Source organism: Crinia signifera, chromosome 1 (assembly GCF_055691185.1).
Source record: "Crinia signifera chromosome 1, ASM5569118v1, whole genome shotgun sequence".
In the NCBI taxonomy this organism is placed as follows: Eukaryota; Metazoa; Chordata; class Amphibia; order Anura; family Myobatrachidae; genus Crinia; species Crinia signifera.
This window is the reverse complement of record NC_139217.1, coordinates 267560189-267584779: the sequence shown is the minus strand read 5'-3', so window position 1 is coordinate 267584779 and position 24591 is coordinate 267560189. Positions and strand designations below refer to the sequence as shown.

General features: G+C 44.0%; 1 protein-coding gene across 2 annotated transcripts in view; it reads left to right on the top strand.

Annotated features, from left to right (window-relative positions):
* The first annotated feature begins 1463 nt into the window (after window positions 1-1463).
* Window positions 1464-24591, top strand: part of LOC146074811 (PALM2-AKAP2 fusion protein-like) — a 121821-nt gene continuing 98693 nt past the window's right edge. The window contains exon 1 of one of the 2 annotated variants that reach the window (XM_083183350.1): window positions 1464-1819. The gene's annotated coding sequence lies outside the window, so the exon portion shown is untranslated. The other variant, XM_083183344.1, reaches the window with a different exon arrangement.

Genomic DNA, 24591 nt, shown 5'->3' with positions numbered 1-24591 from the left:
TACTAAGAAGGGCATTCTATTGAAAATAGGATGTTGCCCATAGCAACCAATCAAATTCTATTTATTACCTTCTAGTAGGTGCTAAATAAATAAGTAGAATTTGATTGGTTGCTATGAGCAACATCCCATCTTCAATAAAGTTCTCATCTAAGTTCATTTGCCCCCTAGACTCAGTACTCAGGACCCCAACAGTTACCATTTCAAGATCATCTAACAGGAGCACAGGTGCACTCATTTGTCACTGACACATATTAAAAGATCTACATGTGGAGCCAATTATGTCACTTGTGATTCTGTCAGGAGACCTGTAAGCATGAACTGTTTGGGGTCATGAGACCAAGTCTGAGACCCTGTGAGGTAGTCATGGATGGCATTCTACAAGGTTGACACATTTGTTTCACTGAAACTCAGGGCCTGATTCAGACCTCTAGGCTGGGCTGCGACTCTTCAGAGCTGAGCAATTAGGTAAACGCCGCCCAGCCGGACACCCACACACACACACCTGTGCATGGCTGCAACCATCAAATGGTTTTCCTCATGTTTGTAGTGCCTAATAAGTCTAGACTTACTCTGTGCCGCGATGGCCGTGGGGAGAAGGCTGCATCCCTTCCAACCAATGGCCGGGTAACTCCTGCATTTTCTGGGATACTCCCAGAATATGTTGGCGTGCCACCCACAAACGCGCCACCATCTGTCACTCAACTTGTGAATGGCCATTGATGGCTAGCCACCGCTGGCTTTGTTTGTAGGGATGGCTCTTGCATGCGCACTGTGATTTCGTAATCCTGCGATCAGGGCTGAATCAGGCCCTCAGAGCATGCTTCCCACTTCACACAAGGTTTTCTAATTTTAGAGTAAATAATGGGAAAGTAACATCAGTTCCGTGTCATTTGTCACAGCAGGAGATTCAAATCATCACATTTCAGGGCTGGGTGAGTGATAGAGATGCTTATTAGCTATATCCCGATATGCAGAATCATACAAACTGTACTTTCCATTTCCACATGACTGTGCCAGATACCCGGCCTGTATTACTCACAGCTGCCCCAGCTTAACCCCTAATGCTGCTGAGGAGTCTAACGTGTATTCATCATTTAAGAAAGCAGATATTTATAAATGTATATTAGGAGATCCTTTTTACCCTTACATAGCTGAATTTATAACTATCAGTTGTGCAATTGTGAATTACAGAGCAGATTTGGAAATAATACATAGCGTTAGGCAGGTTATAAATCCATGCATATTGTGTATCGTCTATTCTAAAACCATAAAACTACAGCCCATGCTGAATGTTAACAGCCCTAGTTGTGCTCTCTGCTGTTTGATTGCCGTCTCTGATATAATAGCAGTAAAATGCAGTGTAATGCTCAGACTGGAAAGCTTCTGGTAATATGAGCAGCCTTGGATCTTATCCCACAGAGTACATCCCCCCCCTTACTTTGGATCACACAGCTTGATTGCACCAGAATGAGTGAGAAACCACTAGCCAGCCCATTCATTTATTTATTAGTTAGTAAAGAGGTCGTCTAGAGACAGACAAGCTCAATGTCATCGCAGTCACACACTGCTCGCTGCTGCCTATACCCACACACACTGTCCACAGCATCATCCACACCCACTGATGATGGGCTGCAACCAAATAACTCTATGTAGCTGGAGGAGTTGGTTGGAACAATATTAAGTGAAGGGCTGCCTGCTGCTGATGTAGTTCTTCAGTTGTTTTCTGATCACTTTAATAAGAAATAATGATCATGTTTTAAGAGATACCAAGAGAAGGAGAACATTCCTATTGGAGTTAGAGGGCACAGCGAGGACCAAGGTACAGTACTTTTAGCAGAATGCAGCATTCCTCCTGCAGCATCTGCAGCTGCTTGTACCAAAACTAGACTGCTGAGGTCAGCTGTGTTTGGGATGCAGTGACACCAAAGGACAAGGAGAACTGTGACTGTAAGAACACGTCAGCTGTTACATACAGAAGCTGTGAGTATAGGGATTTGTATCTTTGAACATGCAAGTGGCAGTGGAACTTACAAGTACAGTTATAGCACCATTTATTTAAAGTTTCACAAGGAGCTTGTTGAGACAGCCATGACTTTTTAAATGCTGGTGTTTATAGAGGATGACATACTGTGTATGATTCACAGAGTACGTAAATAGTATGGCGCAATAACAATATCTTGATTTTATTTTGCTTTTTATTATGGTTGCTAAGTGTGGCTGCGATGCTGTGCGATTATTGCAGGCTGTACAATCCAGCACTGTCACGTTAATAGATACTCAGTGCTGGAAACTGTCTCAGAATGATATATACATCCACATCCAAGTCTACAGAGGGTGATTGAAGGACATATTTTTAGAAACTGCAGAATTTTATGTGTCTTTGCATAGCATTGTATTATTGGCTTGCTCAGGATGCAAACACCAGAACCTAACTTTAATGATGTATGTAACCGTAGAATAGAGACAGGTTTAACTCTTCAGTAACTGGAAATTATTGATTTTTTTTATTATAAAGTGGGACTTCCATCAAAGGATACCCTTTGATTATACTAAAGTGAATCTTAAAGACTACCCTGTAAGATCTCACTGGCAGGGCCCTTCATACCCGCAGTCCTGTAACCGCACTTCCTTTATCTTGTGTGTACTTGTTATGCTTTTATGTTTAGGTGTATTTTGTATTACTGGTAATGCATTTCCTTTATCTACCTCTTATCTACTTATTTTATTTTTTTCTATTTCTATTTTGTTTCACTTGTGTGCTGACAGTCTGGCATTACAGAGTTTGTAGTGCCTTATAAATAAATAAAAATGATAATAAAAGCGTGATAGGTAGCAGATAATATTTGTCTACCAATTAATTGATTCCTGTACTTTTTACTTTGCAAACAATAGGATTTTAAATGACTTTGTAAACTGAACACGTCGTTTAGATAAGCTTATAAATGTGTGGTTCAGCAGACAGCCCCTGCTCTTTAAAAAAGTTAATGTGCTTGACCATTTGAAATATATGCGATGGCAGGCGGTCATAATGCCAGCAGCCATGAGGCCAACTGCGGCATCCCGATGGGCAGAATCATGGCAGGAGTTGTTTAAGTATATTTATTCTAGCCCTAACCAAAGCCCTACCTACCTGATGCTTAACCATCCCCAACAGTCACCCCCCATTTATAATGCCTAACCATCCCTCTTTGTAACACAATATAAACAACCCCCCCCCCCCCCCACACACACACACACACACACACACACACACACCTGTGGCATAACAATAAGAGTCCCTGGCAAGCATATGATCAGGACTACGGTGTTGGCATTTCCACTGATGTTGGGATTACGTCATTGGTGTTGTGGCCGCCTGTCCTGGGATTGCGAATGACGATATGCTGAACCCCTCCCAGTCTTACAGTCCCCCTCCTAGTACCGAACAGTGAGCGGAAGGCACTCATAGCCTCACACAGTCCATTTTTTTAAAATTATTTCATGAATGGCTGACGACACATACCAGTGTAAACATTACTTTATTGTAGGGACAATGTGTCAGTTCTACAGCTAGGCATACAGCAATTTGTGTGGTATCCTATAAACATTTCTAAACTCTGTGTGCACAAAATTGAATGCTTATTCAAGTTTATGTGTCCTGTAGTCCATAGGGGATCCGTTCACCCTCATGGCGGTCAGGATGCCGGTGTTCACACTACCAATGCCGGGATCCCGACTACCGCTAGGAGACCGGCATCAGAATCCTGACATTAATGAGGATGCCGACACCGGAGTCCAAACTGCCTGGATGCTGAATGGAATTATGACATGTAGGGTTAGGTTTAGGCAAGGGGAGGGTCGGTTTGGGCATTAGAAGGGGGACTTAGGGTAAGGCTCAATGTAGGGAGGGTTAGGGCCGACAAAACTTACCAATCCCATGCAACATCCCATGACATGCAACAAGAAAAGTAATGTGATATCACACCTGTCTCATCTCAGAGTTCTTTGCTCTCCTGCTTTTCTGACAGATTTATACAACTACTTATTTTATATATTATAATCTTATTGACTGTTCGGTATTTGTGATGTTTTGCTTGCAGGCTTGCATAGCAATGTTTGTTTCCATTTCATGCATGTAGCTTACAAGATACTGTTAGTGTAACAATGGATGGAGAGTTTGACAGTCTTAACTGTTATCAGTACAGACTATTGTGACTGTTGTCACGGCAATCAAAAAAAAAAGAAAAAACACTTCCTCCAAATATTTTAAAGGACCACCAAAGTTTAAATACTTTTATTAATCACAATTATGTAAGTACTGTACAAGCAAGAATGTGAGATAGTAAAAAAACAGCATTTATGTTTACTGGGTTAAGCATGCGTTATTATTGAGCTTTTTCTTTTCTAATGGTGGCTAATAAAATGCAAACTGCAGTCTTTCAGTGGGTTACTTACAGTTAGTCAGCTGAATGCAGGTCCTACATTGAAAATGTGGGCCCCAGGAACCAGGAGTAGCATGACCCAGAGTGTGTGTGGTCAAGGCCGTAATTGGAGGGGGGGGGGGTCACTAGGGGGTGCTGGATGATACCCCATGCATGCATGCAGAGGAATGGTAAGAGGAGTAGAGACAAATTACTGCCTTACCCCTGGAGACAAAAATCCCATTTTCGGCCCTGATGTGGCTCCCCCACATTGCAAATATTGGGCCTTGGCATCAAGCTGATAGCGGCCTGTCTGGATTACCAGTCCAGCGGGCGGTGCAAAACTCTGATGAAACCCCTAACTCAAACCTCTAATCCAACTTCAAACCCTAAACCATACTTGCCTACTTTTGAAAACTAGTTTCAGGGAGATTATAGTTGGTAATAGAATTTTGCACAGTGCCCCATTGAGGGGGCGTGTCATGCTCAACCCAAAGGACGTGTCTAGTTCCATATATGAGATTGTGAAAAGAGATTGTGAACATGGCACCTAGAAGCGGGGGGGTGTACTGCTACATATGAGAGGAATCATTTAAAATTACTTATATCCATAGGCGTGCGCAGCACATTTTATTAGGGGGTGCACCGTCAAAGGAGTGTGCATAGCTCCACCTATTGGGCATGTCTAACACCGCCAATCAGGCGTGTCTTCCATCATCTATTGGCACTCGCTACAATATAAAAAGTCTCTCAACCACACCAAAATCTCCTGCCTTTCAGTTTTAATCTTCTAATTACTCTGTGTAACAGTACATGCAAATACAGTCATGAACATATATAGATGACGCATGTATTTAGTGATATGACAATGGTCTAGTACAATTAACAATGCAAACACATAGAATTGATTGATGGGCGCTTCTTTAAATGGAATACCAATCTAAAAAGCAAAAGTCTTTGGTTAAGGGTATTGCTGGTATTGTTAGCAGCAGAGGAGTTCATAAGGGTGGGGCACAGCATTAGGGGGTGCCTATGCACCCCTAACACTCAATGTGCGCACACCTATGCTTATATCCAAAAGTAGATGAGCCCCAGAGCAGTTAGTAAGAGCTACTATACTTGGTAAAGTGTTAGGAAATGGCACTGATTATTCAATGTAAATGTATCTGTCTCTCATTCCTTTTTCCCCAAAAAATGTAACAGTATAATGTGGGCAAGGTGAAATGAGGGAGATTGCTAGACTAATGAGGGAGAGAGGGAGATTGATGCTATTTCAGGGAGTCTCCTGCAGAATGCAGGAGGGGAGGTAACTATGGTATAACAGTGTAATGTGGGCCAGGTGAAATGAGGGAGATTGCTAGACTAATGAGGGAGAGAGGGAGATTGCTGCTATATCAGGGAGTCTCCTGCAGAATGCAGGAGGGGAGGTAACTATGGTATAGCAGTGTAATGTGGGCCAGGTGGAATGAGGGAGACTAATGAGAGAGAGAGGGAGATTGGGTGCCGGAGGGGATCCCAACAGTCGGTTACCCGACGTCGGGATCCCGACTGTAAAAATACTGACGCATGGGTTCCCGACGGCCACCGGCTATTCACCCTCGTGGGGGTCCCCCAGAGGGAGAATAGAATAGGTGGTGAGCGTTGTGAGCCACCGTGCCCGCAGCGAGCCTGTAAGGGGCTTTTTTGCGCTCACTAACGACGTCAGGCTAATGACTGTTGGGATCCCGACTGTCAGAACCCTGTACCACACCCAGGAGATTGCGGGGAGTGAGTCTCCGGCAGAATGCAGGAGGGTAGGCAACTGTGCTCTAAAGATTGCGCCCTTTTTACACACAGCACATCTTGAGGAAATGGCCCTAAGAGTACTTGAAACATTGATACCATTATAGGCTGTTAATATTCTGTACTACTTTATATCAGGGTTGCCGATTTTTAAAAGCTCCTCTCCGGGAGAAGCCCGGAGAGGAGACTTTCAGCAGGAGCTCGGGGGCGGGGCTTAAACATGACATCATTAAGCCCCACCCCCATGAAGGAAAGTTACTCAATTTGCCTATCTCCGTGGACGGGGCGGGGCTAAATGACGTGATTATAACGCTTTAGCCCTGCCCCCTCCCCGGAGATCTGCAGACATAAGGTAATTTAAATGCCACGGTCAAGGGGGGGGGGGGGGGGCGCAATCAGGGGGGGGGGAGCGGGGATCCCTCAGAATCCAGGAGGGTTGGCCACCTTTCCGGGGGGCCGGGAGGGTGACCCGATTTCCGGGACCCTCCCGGCCATTCCAGGAGGGTAGGCAACCCTGCTTTATATTGCTTAGAAATCTATATCATCTCAATCTTGCTTTTGGTTTATATGCTAATTTTGTACTAGTCCTGGGAACTCTGCTTCTGTCAGACTGTATGCTTCAGTGCACTACAGTATTTGAGTTAACGGTGATCTTGTTCCTTGGGATTTTTGGAATATTCTGTAGTTTCTGTGGTGCTTTTCTGCACAGATGTAAACAATTTATCAGATATCCTGTTCATGAGCAGCATACTGAGACTGTTCCCATCTAAAAAGAATGAATTCCCAGCAGATAAAATCATATCCTGCAGTGGATGTACATATTATAGCATTTTTTTTTACAATACAAAACCAGCACATTCCTAGGAAGTTGGAATACTCACACAGAGCATGGTCTGGAGCACATGGCTGGCGACCTGTCAAATTTCCAATTTTGGAAGGAAATTCTAAACTCTCACTTCCCAGCAACACAACCCGAATGTGCAACATCGCTCACAAACTCACTGCTCATATACCCCTCGCAGACACTCCCATCCAGCCTCTGCATCAGCCACAAGGGTAGGGAGCAGCGTGAGACATGGGGTGAGATTTAATAGGATGAGAGTTTCAGAAAGTGAGAGATTTGGTGAGAAATCTCCATTTTTTTTTAAAGCGGCAATCATTTACACTGCAAAATCAAACAGTGTAAATGATTGCCACTTTAAAAAAACTGGAGATTTCTCACCAAATCTCTCACTTTCTGAAACTCTCATCCTATTAATCTCACCCTTGGTTCTATCATTTTCCTGCTGCTCTTTTTAACAATTCTTTGAACTTCAAGATACATTTTGAAGAGCACCATGCAGATATTAGGAGCCTCATTTATAGTAAAATACTATATAAGTACTGTTATCTCTGATGCAATATGTGAGTGGCCTAACCCCTTTCTTCCTCTGGTACAAAGCTCCACTTATCATATCTGCAGGGGTGTTGGTTATTAGGTCGACAGTGTCTAGGTTGTCAGTCAACAGGTCGACGAATATTGGTCTACAGTGCAAATTATGTAGTATCAACACGGATAAAAGGCTGACACAAGCAAAAGGTCAGCATGCAAATGGTCAACACATAAAAGGTCGACACAAGTCTTCCAGTTTTTGTGTGTCTATGTTGAAATATATTGACATGGATGTGGATCAGTTGGTCACTAGCAAGTTGTTAGACAGTCATTAGGTCAACATGCATTTAGGTCAACATGTGTCTAGGTCGACATGCAGAAAGGTCAACATTAGTCTTGGTCAACATGGGTTAGGCTGACAGGGTCATGAGGTCGACAGGGTCATTAGGTCGACATGGGTTAGGTCGACAGTCAAAAGGTCAACATGGGGTTTTTCACTGTTTTTTTACCCGAATGTCGACACAATCGACATAGACACAGGTTATCGTGCACCGCGTCCCCTCGTATGGCTCGCTGCGTTCTCCGTGCTTTGGGCACGGTGCCTCCCTACGCTCTGCACACTATTTTCTTCTCCCACCACACCCTAGTGGATGGTAGGGCAGGAAATACCACCTGTCAGCACATGTCGGCTCAAAAAAACTGTGAAAACCCCACGTCGACATTTTGCCTGTCGACCTAACCACTGTCGACCTAATTACCCTGTCGACCTAATGAACCTGTTGACCTTGACTCATGTCAACCTTCCTGCATGTCGACCTAGACACATGTCTAACAACTTGCCAGTATCCGTATCCTGTTGACATGGACCCTCAATAAGTGTAATGCATGGCTTGCTTTGCTCGCTGGTACTCTAATTTTTTGGGCACTCCCATACCTGGTGCTGAGTTAAATAAGCAGAAACTTATCTTGTGCCAAATAAGACATTGAGGAAAATATAAAGGGGCCTATACACAAGGAGATGTTGCGATGTGTCAGAGATATGTGCTGAGTGATCTGTTAGGGCCAGTGTTCTCTGATGAGAACACTGGCCCTGACTGGCGATCAACTAGATTTAGCCAGCATGCTGGATCTTAATCACCGGGCGATAGCGACACGCGGAGCCTCAAATCGCTATCACTATGCCCCTAGACACGGAGCACTGCATTTTCTAAGCGATCGAGTGAGATTACTTAGATTCTAAGTAAGTCTTAGAAAATGCGATCTTAGTTAGAATATTCTCTGAAATAGCCCCGTGGCACAAGATTTGTGGCTGGCGTGATTCCAGAGAGGCAATTATTAGATTTAAAGTGGCAATTAATTTGATGGTAAACGCAACTGGTTTACCAGTGGGTTCTAAGCCAAAAATGCAGCATTTACATAAGGCATACCTCCCAACAGTACCAAAAACCGTGGGAATGTCACGGTTTTCGGGGACATTTCCGCGTCCCTCCCGCGGCCAGCAGTGTCCTGCGGCGAGGAGGGGCTGTTGGGAGTCCCCCCTGTCGGCTGCTGAGCAGCGGGGAATAAACGCTGTACGCACAGCTGGGGGCATGGCTAGAGGCTCACAGAGGCTCTGGGTCATGCCCCCATTGCGTCAAAACGGGGGCGTGGCCTCGTGGGTGAGCCGCAAGTATAAGCCAGGCCCCCCGAAATTAGGCCACACACCCCAAAATTTTCTAGCACGCCTACGGTGCGCAGTCCCCTGTCCCTCCTCCGGCTCCCAAGAAGTTGGGAGGTATGCATAAGGTATTTTTTGCCCTTCTAAACAGAACCTGCCATCAACCCCAGACAGTTTGTAAAGTAATATCTTGATGAGATTTACAAGCACTGCACACATCCATAAATTAAAGCACTTTTTATTTTAAAAAGGCAAAACATCCTAGAAATAAATGTGGCTTGATTGCTGAGTGTTCTAATCCCATGTTTAGTTAACCAGGATGCTATTATCTGGTGTAAAATGTGTTTTCTTAATACCCTGCTGTTAGTAATGTCTTATAATAATATATAAAATATCCCTGTAACCTACTTCTTGAATCAATTACCTTCATTTTAGCTCTTTATATACTGACTTCTATAATTGTTTATTCACTAAGACACAGGTTCTCAAACTCGGTCCTCAGAGCCCCACACAGTGCATATTTTGCGGGTTTCCACGCAGAATCACAAGTGAAATAATTAGCTCCACCTGTGGGTCTTTTAAAATGTGTCTGTGAGTAATGAGTGCGCCTGCGCACCTGCCGGGTGACATGGAAACCATGAACTGTGTGGGGTCCTGAGGACCGAGTTTTGAGAACTACAGCACTGAGATACTAGCAGGCTGGTGAACCCATTTATAATGTACTAAGGGACTGATTCAGACCTGTTCGCTAGGCTGCGTATGTTTGCAGCCTAGCGAACAGGTAAATGCCACCGAACAGTCGGGCGGGTGGCCATCGAATGATTTCTGCAGCCTTCAGTCTGAAAAGTAAGTCAATACTTGCTTTTCAGATGGCTGCTGATCTCTGCATTTGGGGCAGGCGCTGATATCATGTGACGCCAGCCGCCCGCCCCAAGCAAGCCATGCGCCCCGAGCATGCCGGCATTCCCAGGGAACGCCCAGTGTTTTTATGGGGACGCTCGGCAAGTGTGATACTCGACAAAGCTGTAACCTGTGGTTTGCGCATGCGCATAACCACACGTGCAAACCCCGAACATCGTGGAAGGGCTGACTTCAGACCCGAAGAAATGGCCTGAATCAGCCTGTATACTTTTTCCCCTTTTATTTTTTGTTTTTGGCTGCCTCTCGGACCTTTCTACTACTTCAGATTTTGTTATGGTTTGTTTGACCTAAACATTAGAATCATAGAAATATCCAGGTTTTATATGTACAAATCTACTCTGTTTAAAGTAGGACCATTGCATCATACCAGATTATGTTTTGTTGTTGTTGTTTGTTTGTTTTTTTATGACCTGCTTCGGAAGACTTGCCTAGCTCTATGCAACCCCAAACAGGAAAACACGTCAATATACACTGCATCTAAACAGTGCAAGGGAATAAGCCTGGGGGCTGGCCAGCTGCTGCTCCATGGTGCACTGCAAAATGACGGAGGGGGCTGCCCCATTCCAACATATTGCTAACCACCCGTCAATTGTTGTCCGATGTGGTGTTCATGCCCATGTGTGTTCATAGTGTATGATTATGTTTGCATTGCATTACTGTTTTTCTTTATTAAACTACTTTCTCCATTCCAGTGCATTCAGAGCCTGTCACCATGCTTGCAAACTCCATTGGTCTCTATGGATCTGTTATATACTTCCAGTTTGTTTCAATGGCTCTTTCATTCCAATTTGGGCCAATTTCTCCCGATCCCGACAGATCAGGCCTAGAATTTGTTGCAAATCGGATGTGTTTGACATCCCCTCCGACCTGGTGCGCACAGGCTAGGAGTTGGGAGGTTGGGCGGGCTCCACCCATGATGTACTAGGTCCGATCCGTAGGTGTGTGCCAGTGGTGGGGTCTGAGTGGCGTGGTCAGATCAATGGGGTCTGAGCAGCGTGGTCAAAGCAGTGGGGTCCTAGTCGCATGGTCAGGGCAGCGGCGGGGAACTGGTAGCAGCATTTGCCAGGTGATGGGGCGGGAAGTGTATGCTGAAGTAAAAAATTATTTTGAAAAGACTGGCCGGCCACTGATTGGCTGAGAGAGACCCCTGCGCCCCCCCCCCCCCCCCGCGCGCGATTTGCGGACCACCTCCCGCGATTCACGGCACCCGCTAATCAGATAGGAGGCCGCTGATTGGATGAGAGAATTCTCTCAGCCAATAACCGGCCGGACAGTCTATTCAAAATATTTTTTTTAATTCAGCTGCCGCTTCCAGCCACGCCGCCTGGCATCTGCCGCTATGTGCTCCACGCCGCTGTTCGGACCCCACGGATCACCAATGCCCGGACCCTGCCCGTCCCCCGCCGCTGCCAGCACCCCGGGAGATTTTTTTACCTGCAATAAATCACATGTGATTTATTGCAGGTAAAAAATGGCACATCAAGTGCTAAATCGTCAATTAGCCTCCCGGGTAGCTCCGGGGGAATTCAAGGGAAAACTGGTCGGACTAGGGGCCTTTAGGCTTTGCATGTAGGAGCTCAACTGAAATGTATTATATGCTTTATGCTTGAATAGGAAAAAAGTTACTGCAATTGTCTAAAACATAGCTGAAGCTTGAATTTTGGAAGTAAACAACAGCAGTTGTTTGTTTGATCAGTGTAATCTGTTTTGAAGCAGGTACTGTTCTATAGTTAGAACACATGGAGTGGGTGAGATTGCACAGTCATTAATGTAGGTGCCTGAATAACAGATCTAATCATAGCATAGCATTCCTTTCCTAGAAAAATAATAATATATCAAACCTACCATTAATAACAATATATATGGATTAGCAACATAATGAACAGACTCATTTAGAAGTATGTTATTGAATGAAGATGCTGGATCTGTGGTTTTGTAATTAATGGAATTGTTAAGGAGCTATTTATGACCCTTTGTAATTTAGCCCCCAAAAAGTGTAATTGCTCTGTCCCGGCCTATTCTTTTCATATATTTATTCCAATTCTTTTCTTGTCGGTCTATTGGTTCATGTAGTGTTAGCCATGCGGTGCTAGCTTTTTATTTTATTTGAAGGCTCCAATTCACCCAGTGCAGTGCACAAACTGTGTTCGAAGCTGGGTCCCTGGAATCTTCACCAAAGCTTAGAGGAACCCCGTGGATCCCCAGCCTCCAGAGCCAAAGACTCAGAGCCACTTAGTGGGTAAGAGTTTTCAGGTTTCCCTACACTGCAAGGTTTAGGGTCGTCCTTTTCTCTGCAGGGTTGGCCGAAGCTTCCCCCCGGGACACAAATCTGCTCTCCCCAAGAGGAGAACCTTAGGAGACTTGAAGGGAGGGATATAAAAATGTACCTTGCCCTGGCCTCAATGCAGTCGTAAGTTTGTCCCAGTTGCCCAGAGGCAAGATAAATATTAGTGCCCCCCCCCCACACAAACACACATATACACACATACACACACCAACCTTATATAAATATACTGTATGTATGCATGTGTGTGTATATGTTTAGAATAAAGAAAATGTAAGGTATCTATGGTCTTGCTAGGAGGTGGAGTCAGCCACAGAAGCGATATGGATGGCTTTTCAATTAACTGTTTCAAACTGACAGGGAAGGAGAGTTGCCCCCTTGGGAGCAAGAGCCCATCGGCAGATGACTCCATTCATCCCAGAGTTACGTCTCTGCCTCAATGGATAGGGCAAAGGAAAAATTGTGCATCCTGAATGGAATTGCGTAGTGTAAAGAGATGACTTAGGCCATCACCCTTGTATTTTCACGCACAACTGGCTCAGGTGGCATCACTGGCACATAGTATCTACAGCTTATGGCTTTTGGCCAGAGGACCAGGTAATAGCCCATTGCATACTGGAGGCACCTTTAAGCTGTACATAAGCCTCTATAGGAAGTGAGGCTAACAGCCGAATAGCACACAATTCTGTCAACATACCACTGACACACTTATTCTACATGCAATCGACCAATTGCCACACTGAAAGTGGAGTTACAACTGAGATCTCTGCGACTCAGAAGTTGTGCATACAGGACCTAATGCATGTAGAGTTTTATCATAGGAAAATGCATGTTTGTATGTCATTTAATCATGTGCAAATATGAATTAGGCCAGATGCGTGACTTTGAGCAGAAAAAAAGGAACAAAAGGCAACCATAGCTCTGGCTTGCCAAGCCAAGTCCTGATTAATGAAAATCTGTGGAAAAACACATGTTTATAAAAGCAATAATTTCATTATCAGTCACGACTCCATGCTGAGATGGTCCCAACTCACTGTGGGGGTCAGGACTGCCATACAGTATTTCAAAATAAAGAGGAATGAGAAGAAATGGTGATTCCCCAAACCCCCTAGACACATATTTATAGGATATAGATACTATACTCAGTTTAACTGTCCTGTGTGATTGTCTGCTTAAAAAAAAATTCAGCTTTTCTGATTGGTGGATTGGATTGGCATCATCAGAGAGGGGAATTAACTAGTAGATGTATGGTACCCATTGCTCTAGAAATGGGGCTATGTTTTTATGCCTTGATAAAATAGTGTATTTTCAAAATGTTATTTATTCACTTTAGAATTTGAAACAGTGGATTGTAGTGGAAATATATTCGTTTTGTAATGATTGAACTAGAGGATTTGCAGTTTTACTACAGTACTGCCGATTTTCAAACATACATTTTTTCATGAAGAAAAAACACGATCCCGCTGTAATTGACACTTTTATTTTTATACTCTTATTACTTGCGCATTTGTGTGTGGCATATTTAGTACATTGCACAAAGTTTACATAGAAATCATCTTCTATACCGGAGTGCCTTATTAAAGTATAACAAGATCCTCATTAAAAGTACAGAATCAGACCAAAATATCACCCCTTGTCTAGTAACAATGGCTCTGTTAGGACATGCCTTCCCTCTTTCTGCTCAACCTTCTGTGCCTCCACTCTCTTGCCCCAATCAGAGAGGCTTTGGCAGACATCTGGAACACACACCAAGTTTCACATGATGAGATCCTAATTCTTATTTATTTGCCTAGTTAGATGCATTATAAAGGATATTGCTTATCCCATATGGGACTGCATTCTCTCCATGTCTAGCCAGGCCCACACGTTCTCTCTGCCTTAATAATTGGACTTCCTACAGTCAACAACATCTTGCCAAGCTAATGTAGATCTAAGGTTAATTACAGTAAAAATAGTTGCTTCATGTAACAATACAAGAATTATATGGTGTTATTATAGTCAATTAAAACTTTTGTGTTGTGGGAATTTAAATGTTAATATACATAGATAATTATGCTATGTGTATATAAGAACATAGAAATGAACATGTTCCTATAAGTGCGGTTTTGATGGATGAAAACTCTCAATATGTACAAAAGACCCCACTAATGTACAGTTAGGAATGTGTCTGCTTTTATCTTGGTATCTATATAAATTGATTTGTGCTACAGTTTTATTTATTTGTTATTTATTTATCAATGGTTTGCCATGAAGTGTATGAATGGGTGTAATTCACAGACAGTTGTAATCCAGGTTTACACAAGCTATTTTCCCTGGTGAGGGTCCACTACCCCCTTAGAGGAAGAATAGAATATGTGGCAAGTGCAGCTAAACATAGGGGCCTCAAGGGGTTTGAATGTGCTCGCCCCCCTGTCGAGGCTCCTGGCAGTCGTAGAAACGTCCTTCGGAATCCCAACTGTCAGTGAGTTATATCATACCCATATCAAATTCTGTGGTGCTTTACAATTGGAAACAACAGTGATAAAACAAACTGAATAAAAAAGTCATAGAGGTAGGATGGCCCTGCTCACAAGCTTACAATACATACGGAAATAGGCATTGATACACAAGGATACGATTCTTGGTGAGCTATGCTGGCCTAGGGTGAGGAGGATGGGAAAATGAATAGAGAGAAAATATGTGGGGGTATTTTTGGACTGTACAGTGTTGTAAATTGGATAGGAAAGCATGGGCAGTTGATAAGTTTGGACTGCACAGTATCTGTCAAGGCTAGCAGAATTTGGAGACTATCACTGCTGTGAAGCAAAATAAATAATGTTCCACATTTATTTGTTTGTATTTATACAGTATATATTATTTGCAGTATGAGGTGTAAAATCTTTAACTTTGTTTAAACTTTTAAGTATGCAGCTGTGTACTGGAATTCCCCAGCTCCAATCAAATTATCCCCATTTTGTTGCTGTAAGTTTCAAGCTTTGGTGTGATTTGTCATTTCTGATTTCTATGAAGACAAAAGCAGAGCACATTCTAATGCTAAAAACAGGTGAAATATAAGTGACTGTCTGCTCCCTGTCAGACAGTAATCTACAGTAAGAGACAGTAACAGTGTCTCTTTTTAGGGTTTTGGCTGACAGTCCACTTATGTTTTATCCATAAAATAAGAAAAACCTTCTGGGCTTCTGTGTTTACTATGTTGAACTAAGACTTATAAAGCATTTATGCCAAGACTCCAGGTTTGAGACATACTTATCTTCCTTCCAAATGTTTTGCCAAGCTTGCACAGAGACTGCCATCTTCTGTACAGCGTCCCGGTTCCTGACTAGCACCGGGTGCGCGTGGCCAGTGCCGGCTGTGTGCAACCAGTTAAATCCTCAATGCCATCTGCATGGACATCTGTGGCCTGCTTGGTACAGCGTCTGGCACAGGACGCCGCCATCTTGGATCCATCCACATGTTCCTCCTGAGCCAATCCCCGTCGTCACCTCTGACATCATCCCACAGCAGCCAATCATCTGCATGCTCTGCCTATATAGAGGAAAGGGCTGGATCCAGAAGTTAGTCAGTACATGTCCTCAGGGGCGAATTTAGGGTTCAGGCCGCCCCTAGGCACAACATTTTTGTGTGTCCCCCTCCCCCTATTTTAATGTTATCATATACTGTATGTATATACATTGTTATTTATATATTTCATAAAAATGTAAATGTAGCCCACCTTAATATTTTTTTAAGCACTCTGGACTGCTCACTGCACGGAGGACCCGGAGGGAGGGAGGCACTTATTAGTACAGTGATTAGCACAGTGTCTCCGTCAGTTTCTCTCTGGCTCACACACTGTGACTGACTGAGCGCAGGGAGGATCTGCGCACCACTCAGCTCAGCTGCTGGATACACAGCAGCCAATTGACTGTGAGTGTGTAGAGTAGCCAATGGGCGGGAGCCAGCAGCAGTGAGCCTGAGCCCTTTCCGGACGCGCAGTGGAACCGTTGGACCCAGCCACTAAGCGGTGATGTAATGTGCATGGCAGAGTGGGTGGGCAGTGGCGGGTGACGAGCGGCGCTGCCGCCGACATATGATAATTCATGTCTGCGGCGCTCGTCACTCGCCTCTGCCCACCCGCTGTGCCATTTAACAGAATGTCAGCCTGCCTGCCGCCCTTAATTGGTGCCGCTCTGAGGCCGGTGCCTCACAGGCCTAGGCACAAATCCGGCCCTGCATGTCCTTAGAGAAGCAGCATCTTGAGCTCGCTTAGTACATCTGCTATTCCAGTATCTGCAGCTTTCCACTCTGCTGTTACCTGACTCCCTCCAGTGTCCAGTCTATGATATTGCATCCTTCATTACAGTGTACCTGTTTCTACCTGATCATCTACAATACCTGCTATTTCAGTTTATCTGCAATTGGTTCCTGTTTGTTCCATTCTCACTACTGTCATCAGTCACCATTCAGAGAGACAACATCAACATCTTCACCAGGGGCAGATATTTGCTGTTGTCATTGTCATACCTCCCAACTTCTGAACCCTCTGAAGAAGGACACTCGCGCGGCACCCACAAGGGCGAGGCCTATGCAAATGGTCATGGTCTTTGCAAATGAGGCCATTGTCTAGCCACGCCCCATTGTCTGCCCTCTGCGCCGCTGAATAGATGCATTCAAACAGCGTCTATTCCCTTCAGGCAGGGGGAACTCCCAACTGCCCCACCCCGGGACACTGCTGGCCGTGGGCGGCGGGTGGGACTATCCCAAAAAAAATGGGACGGTCCCGCAAAAAACGGGACAGTTGAGAGGTATGGTCATTGTCATCATCGGTGAACCTCTCCAGTGACTACGCTAGTGATATCCCCAGGGCATACTTACCTGCAGTGACTTCTCCAAGCAGTCTCCATTGTTGATCAGCCCCAGTCTGAGCCAGACCATACTTACCTGTTATCTCCTGGCTCCTCCTCTTCAGTGACTTCATCTTCACTCCTGTGTGAAGTTCCTCCATTGACTCTAGTTATTCCATATGCAGTCTAAGCTTATTAAAGAACCCAGCTTTCTTTACACTCCAGCTCCGGACCAGTCACCCCTCAGACGTAACAATTTACTATTAACAGTATGCATTCCTGATATCAACGATGGCTAGACAGTCCCATGTTATGATGTTGACATTTTGAAAATTGTCAACACATGACATGTCAACTGGTCTTTGTTCGAACAGGTCTTTGTCTGTCTACACATCCCCCCCCCCCATTATTGTACTGTTTTAGTTTGATTGATGCTGTTATTTATCTGTGGGTTGCTCTCTAATCTTATGACTATATTTTTCGGTCCTGATACATTAATCTTGTTAACCCACCACTCACCTGTTACTGGATGCTAACTTCATATCTAGTGAAGTAATTCAGTCACACTATATGAACGAAAACTATCACTCACATGTTTGGTCATAATCAGAATATCGCTGTTTTTTGGCAAGAACCTTTTATTTGATATTCAACAACGGTCATATACAATTCTTATACTTTTCTTGAAAATTATAATAAAATTGTTTTGCAAAAAAAAAAATAATAAAAAAAATATATATATATATATATATATATACGCACACACTCACACACACATATATACATATCTAAGCCAGTGAACCCAGCCATGCTGCACACAGCTCCCTGCCTCACTTGCCAATTGTCAGTCCTGCCAGTCTCTGACTTGGGGCAAGATGTACTAAGCTATGAAAAGTGATTGAATGGAGAGTGATAAACCACCAGCCAATTGTCTAGTAACTGTCATTTTTCAAACACAGTGTGATATGTGACTGTTAGGAGCTGATTGGGTGGCACTTTGTCACTCTCCATTTTATCACTTTTCAAGCTTAGGACATCTGGCCCACTGTCTCCTCACACAGCGTCGAAAGTTGCTGACCCCACAGTGAGTCCCCATCCTGAACACAGCACTGGCATTCACATACCCCTTAGCGAGTCCCTGCACAGTAGTTGCTAAATTCTAGTGGGCTAAAGGACCTTTAATGTCCTAGGGGAGGAGCGGGGGACTTGCTCCTTCACTATCCACACCACCAATGGTTGCCTTTAGTAACCAGATGGCGAGCGAAGCGAGCCACCATGCCCGAAGCATGGCGAGCTAAGCAAGCCCACGATGTTCCGTTTGGGTCACTTGTTCCAACCTTGCTCTTCCTCCCTCCGCCCCCTCTCTTCCCCTGTCACGTGTCAGCCAACTTAAATTAAGACCTAACCCTCCCCGCACACAGTGCCTAAAGTTGCTGAACCCCGCACATGCCATCGCCAGGCGCTTATCCCTGAGCAGGTATGGTCCCCGCAGAGAGCACAAAGCTGCTAGCCCCCTACATTAGGAGCAGCATGGTGGCAGCAGTCACAAGGCCCTATAAAATGTGGCGGGGAGAGAGCACATAGTTGATGCTGCTGTCCTCCATTGGCAGAAACAAAAGGGGGGGGGGCAAAGAGCCTGTACGCCCCTCCTCTTGGATCAGCCAGTGTAAGGATACATTTGTATGTGCAATATTTGGATATAAGTGTATGAATGAGTCTGTATCTGTATTTGAATTTCTATGATGCAGCATCCATGCTTTTTCTGATGTCAACCTCTGCTGTGCATCAACTTTTTACATGTTTGAAACTAATTTCAGTGCTTTTGTAGTCGCAGTCCAGCATCTGTAGTGTGTTTCGCTGCATCCGCAATGTGTGTTGGATGCAAGGTTAAAGATGTAGAAGGTGCTTTACACCTCTTGGAGAGGCTCAGTGGTGGGGGTATATGGCTTATTGACCCTATGAGTATATATCTGTATTTTACCACTGCTCCAAGTACGGAACAGCAGCAAGCAGTATTTTGAGAATGCATAGATCATAGAGATGATAGAATACTGTATAGGAGAAGCAGGCCTGACCTTGAGAATGGATGAATGGATGTTGAAAGCTGCTCTGAATTTCAAAGCATTTTTGCAATTTTATAAAAGGGCACTTGCTAAAATGAAGCCCTGAAGGATTTATACGTATATCCAATTTAATTATGAAAAATGCAAGGCATATCTTTTTACTATTAGTGGCAAAAGTTAATTTGCTGAAAGCATGTTTATAGGTGAAGCGTTCATTAAACGATGAAATCAGATTCCCACTTAATTTTGTAACCATGTTGGAGTCCAACTGTATGTACAGTGCACCTGGAAAGTATTCACAGCACTTCACATTTTCCACATTTTGTTATGTTACAGCCTTATTCCAAAATGGAATAAACTAATGTTTCCCTCCAAATTTTACACACAATACCACATAATGACAACATGAACAAAAGTTTTTTGGAAGATTTTAGCAAATTTATAAAAAATAAAAAACGAAGAAATCACATGTACATAAGTATTTACAGCCTTTGTCAGTAAGCTCAGGTGCATCCTGCTTCCACTGAGCATCCTTGATATGTTCATAAAGCTTAATTGGAATCCACCTGTGGTAAATTCAGTTGATTTGACAGTTGATTGGAAAGGCACACACCTGTCTATATGAAGGTCCCACACTGGACAATGCATGTCAGAGCACAAACCAAGCATGAAGTCAAAGGAATTGTCTGTAGACCTCCGAGACAAGATTGTCTTGAGGCACAAACCTGGGGAAGGGTACTGAAAAATATTGGCTGCTTTGAAGGTCCCAATGAGCACAGTGGCCTCCATCATCTGTAAATGGAAGAAGGGTAATCAGGGGAAAGGGCCCTAGTCAGTGAGGTGACCAAAAACTCGATGGTCACTCTGTCAGAGCTACACCATTCCTCTGTGGAGAGTGGAGAACCTTATGGAAGGACAACCATCTCTGCAGCAATCCACCAGTCTGGCCTGTATGATAGAGTGGCCTGACAGAAGACACTCCTTTGTAAAAGGTACATGGCAGCCAGTCTGGAGTTTACCAAAACTGCACCTGAAGGACTCTCAGACCATGAGAAATTAAGTTATTTGGTCTGATGAGATAAAGATTGTACTCTTTGGCATGAATGCTATGCGTCATATTTGGAGGAAACCAGCCACCGCTCATCACCAGGCCAATACCATCCCTGCAGTGAAGCATGGTGGTGGCAACATCATGCTGTGGGGATGTTTTTCAGCGGCAGAAACAGGGAAATAAGTCAGGATAGGGGGAAAAATGAATGTAGCAATGTACAGAGACATCCTGGATGAAAACCTATTCCAGAGCGCTCTTGACCTCAGACTGGGGCAACGGTTCATCTTTCAGCGGGGCAACGACCCTAAGCACACAGCTAACATATCAAAGGAGTGGCTTCAGGACAACTCTGTGATCATCTCTGGAGATATGTGAAAATGGCTGTGCACCGACGCTTCCCATCCAACCTGATGGAGCTTGAGAGGTGCTGCAAAGATTAACCACTTCACTGGTGGAGGTTTTTTTAGGGAGCGATCCCCACAGGGCATGTGTTTTTTGGAGAGAGCAGGGCTGCTGATGTTGTTGAATTACACATCCCAGCATGCCCTGCAACAATTTTAGTATGACAAAATAGCAAAACTTTTACAGAGCATGCTGGGATGTGTAGTTCAACAACAGCTGGACTGCCAGGGTTCTCCATCACTGATCAAGGGGCACCAGTGCAGAATCAAAGCATTGTGCAGTGCGCTAAATTAGTGACGCCTATTGAATTTTACTCTTAAATGAGAGGAAACCATGGCCCTTATTCTGGTCTGTGCGGCCGGAGCCGCATACGTTGCTCCGGCCGCACAAACCAATCCCCGCCTACAATACGGATCGCCACGGCCGTCCGTACGCGGACGGCTGGCGATCCGCATGAAAATGGTGGGGCGTACGCCTCCACCATGGTGGGAGCTGCCCCCTGCATTCGATGGTCGGCGACCATCGAAGGCAGGGCCGCACGCTCCAGCAGCTCCCGCAAGCTTAGACCACACGGACAATCGTCCGTGTGAAAGCTTGTATGGGGGCTGAGAGCTGACATCCGGCGATGTCAGCTTTCCGCCCCCATCACTGGCGTCATAGCCTCATTACCATGCATACGCCCCGCGTTTGCATGGGAACGCCCATGAAATGCTGGGCGTATTCATAGGTAAATGAGGCTATTAAGCCCCTCACGCCCCTATACGCCCCCTTTGCGGCGTAAAAAATTTTTGTGCAGCGATTTCCCCTGCACATGCGCAGAGTGACCTCTGCGCATGTGCAGAGCGAAAACATCGGCGGTACGGCCGCACGCGGGCCGTACCGCACAGATCTGAATAAGGGCCCATGTTATGTACCAATGAGATTCTCTTTTGTTTAGTTTGGTGTTGCCTCTAAACACTGAAAATGACACTTCCTTCCTGGCCAGAGAATATAAGTGTGAGAATTGTTTCTAGCAGCAGAGTGGAAGCATCAGCGTGTTAGAGCCACTTGTCTCCAGATGCGAGCAGCCAGTGGGATCGGCTGTGAGTACTGAGCAGGTTGTGAATGAGGAGGAAATGGTGAGTGGCTTTGTTTGTGTCTGTATGAGTAACTATAGTTTCCAATGGGACACCTCACAGAAACAACCAGAAGAAGCAGCGCTACAACTACAATAAATGAAAGATACCAATTGTTCAATAAAAATATTTTATATTAAGAAGAATTATATGACATGTTTAATAAATTTACATATAAACACACAAAACATACAGTAAATTAAGTATTAAGAAAAAAGTAAAAATAAATTAAAAAATAGCCTCAATCATAGGATGAATTTTGGAAACCTCACAGAAACAACATTTTCTGATTTTATATTTATGTGAATATCATGGAAAATAAATCTTACATTGCTTAGAGAAATTGTTTTTTTATTACAATTGTCAAATACCTGATTATGAATAGGTCGGAACTTATAGACAGTGACACACTATAAAATACATTTTATCTGCTTTTAAACTCTACAAATATAATGCAAAGGTACACAATGTTCACAGACATCATGGGGAAGATTCTCTAAACTAAAAATGCAGTAAAAACCCTGTTACCGCATTTTAGGATGCTCTAAGCATCCCCCACCAGGTTACCTATGGCCTTCTAACGCGACCCCCTGCCGCCCCGCACAGACCCCCCGCCGCCCCGCACTGACCCCTCCGGACCTGTGACCTCCTCCTCTCCTCCCTGCAGTATGATCCTCTTCTGGGTGCAGGGAGGAGGAGAGCCTGGCGCAGCAGCACTGGGTAAGGGAGAAAGGGGAGAGTCCCCATGGGACCCGCTGACTCTCACCGCAAAGGACAGCTCTTAACGCAACAGCTGTCCTTTGCCATAATTATCGCATATGTTAGTGCATATGCGATAATTATGAATGAGGTAGCCGGCGATAGGGGGCAGTAAGGGGGCGCGGATGTTAGAACATCGCCCCATGTATGTAAACCCTGCGAGCAATAATATTATACACACAACCACAATTCATTATCTCAACAGTGACAGTTCCTTTGCTGTGGGTGCTAAACTAAACAGTGGCAAGGATGTAGGGTGGAGCCATGGTACTGGGAGCATGTATATTATATAGGAAGAACAAAGATTTTTGTGTGTACCCAGCGCTGGACTAGCGGAGCTGCTGGTCTATTGTAACGGGTTAACGCCCAAACCCAAATACATACAAAGCACAGAGAAATTTAACAATAGACTAGCGCTGTATAGAAACCAAATAAAGTTTATCTGGAATGTGGAGTATAAGTCCCTGCGACAGAAATCTTCCTGATGCTGTAAGAAATGTGGACTTACAATTTAATTCTATCAGGTGTTCACGTAATAGTTTCTTTTGTGACAGCTTCAGAATAGCAGGGAAGTGGCAGAGAAGAACCAGCATGAAATCAACTTACATTTACGTTCTGTCTCGCGTGCATAGCAAAGGTTTCTTTACCAGTAGACTCCAGGTGGCAGGTAAAAAGAAGATTTATTCACATAAAGAAAATCCAAATGGATCCACACGATAAAAAAAACAGTTAAAAGAGTCCAAGAAGGCAGTCAGCAGCGGGGGCAGACGTTCAGCGGCTTTTCCCTTAGTGACAGGCGTGCTGCAGACAACGCCGGCAGAGGAGATCTGTGTGTTGCCGCTGTGAGAAGTATGACTCGCTGATGCTGCTGGGCGGCCTGATCAACGCGTTTCGGATATTATAATATATCCTTTTTCAAGATGTGCCGCTGTGGAGACCGGGAGGTGCTTTTAAGGAGGACCTGTCAGGTCACATGTTCTCAGGTACAGCCTCTAATTTTAGACCTAGCCCGGCTTCAGACTTTAGGATACCTTTCTATCTGTCTAAAGTGCATGGTGTTAAAAATACATATTTTAAAATGACATTAAAATACATACAATCAGATAAAATGTACAATAAATAAGACATAATTATACAAAGTGAAAAATTATACAAAGTGAAAAAGGGAACAATTTGCACAATAAATATAGCAGCATATATATATATAACTATAGCAGCATTTATAATTGCACATACAATTGTAGCAGTCTGACTAGTATTTGACTCATATGAAGCCGGACATTGGTGAGGGGAAAAAAGACACAAATAGAAGGGAACATAGTTAGTATTGTGTAAAAAAACACCATATCCCACCTCCCACCTCATTGTGGTTCATATAAGCCATTTATATTCATAATCTGCATTTAATCCTTTTCATTTTTTAATGCTTTTGTGTACCTTCTAGAATGTCATTGTGGTGAGCAGTATGTTGGGCGGACCAGTAGACATCTTAAAGACCGCCTAGCAGAACATGCCCGAAATGTCAAGAAGGGTTATGAACTACACAGCTTTTCATTACATTTTAAGGAGAAGCATAATTGTGACATAAGGGGACTCAAATCCTTCTGTGGCATCAAAAAATGATATTGAAGAACGTCTAGCTAAGACAGAAATGAAATGCATTTTTACATTAAATACTATGGTCCCAAAAGGATTAAATGCAGATTATGAATATAAATGGCTTATATGAACCACAATGAGGTGGGAGGTGGGATATGGTGTTTTTTTACACAATACTAACTATGTTCCCTTCTATTTGTGTCTTTTTTCCCCTCACCAATGTCCGGCTTCATATGAGTCAAATACTAGTCAGACTGCTACAATTGTATGTGCAATTATAAATGCTGCTATAGTTATATATATATATGCTGCTATATTTATTGTGCAAATTGTTCCCTTTTTCACTTTGTATAATTTTTCACT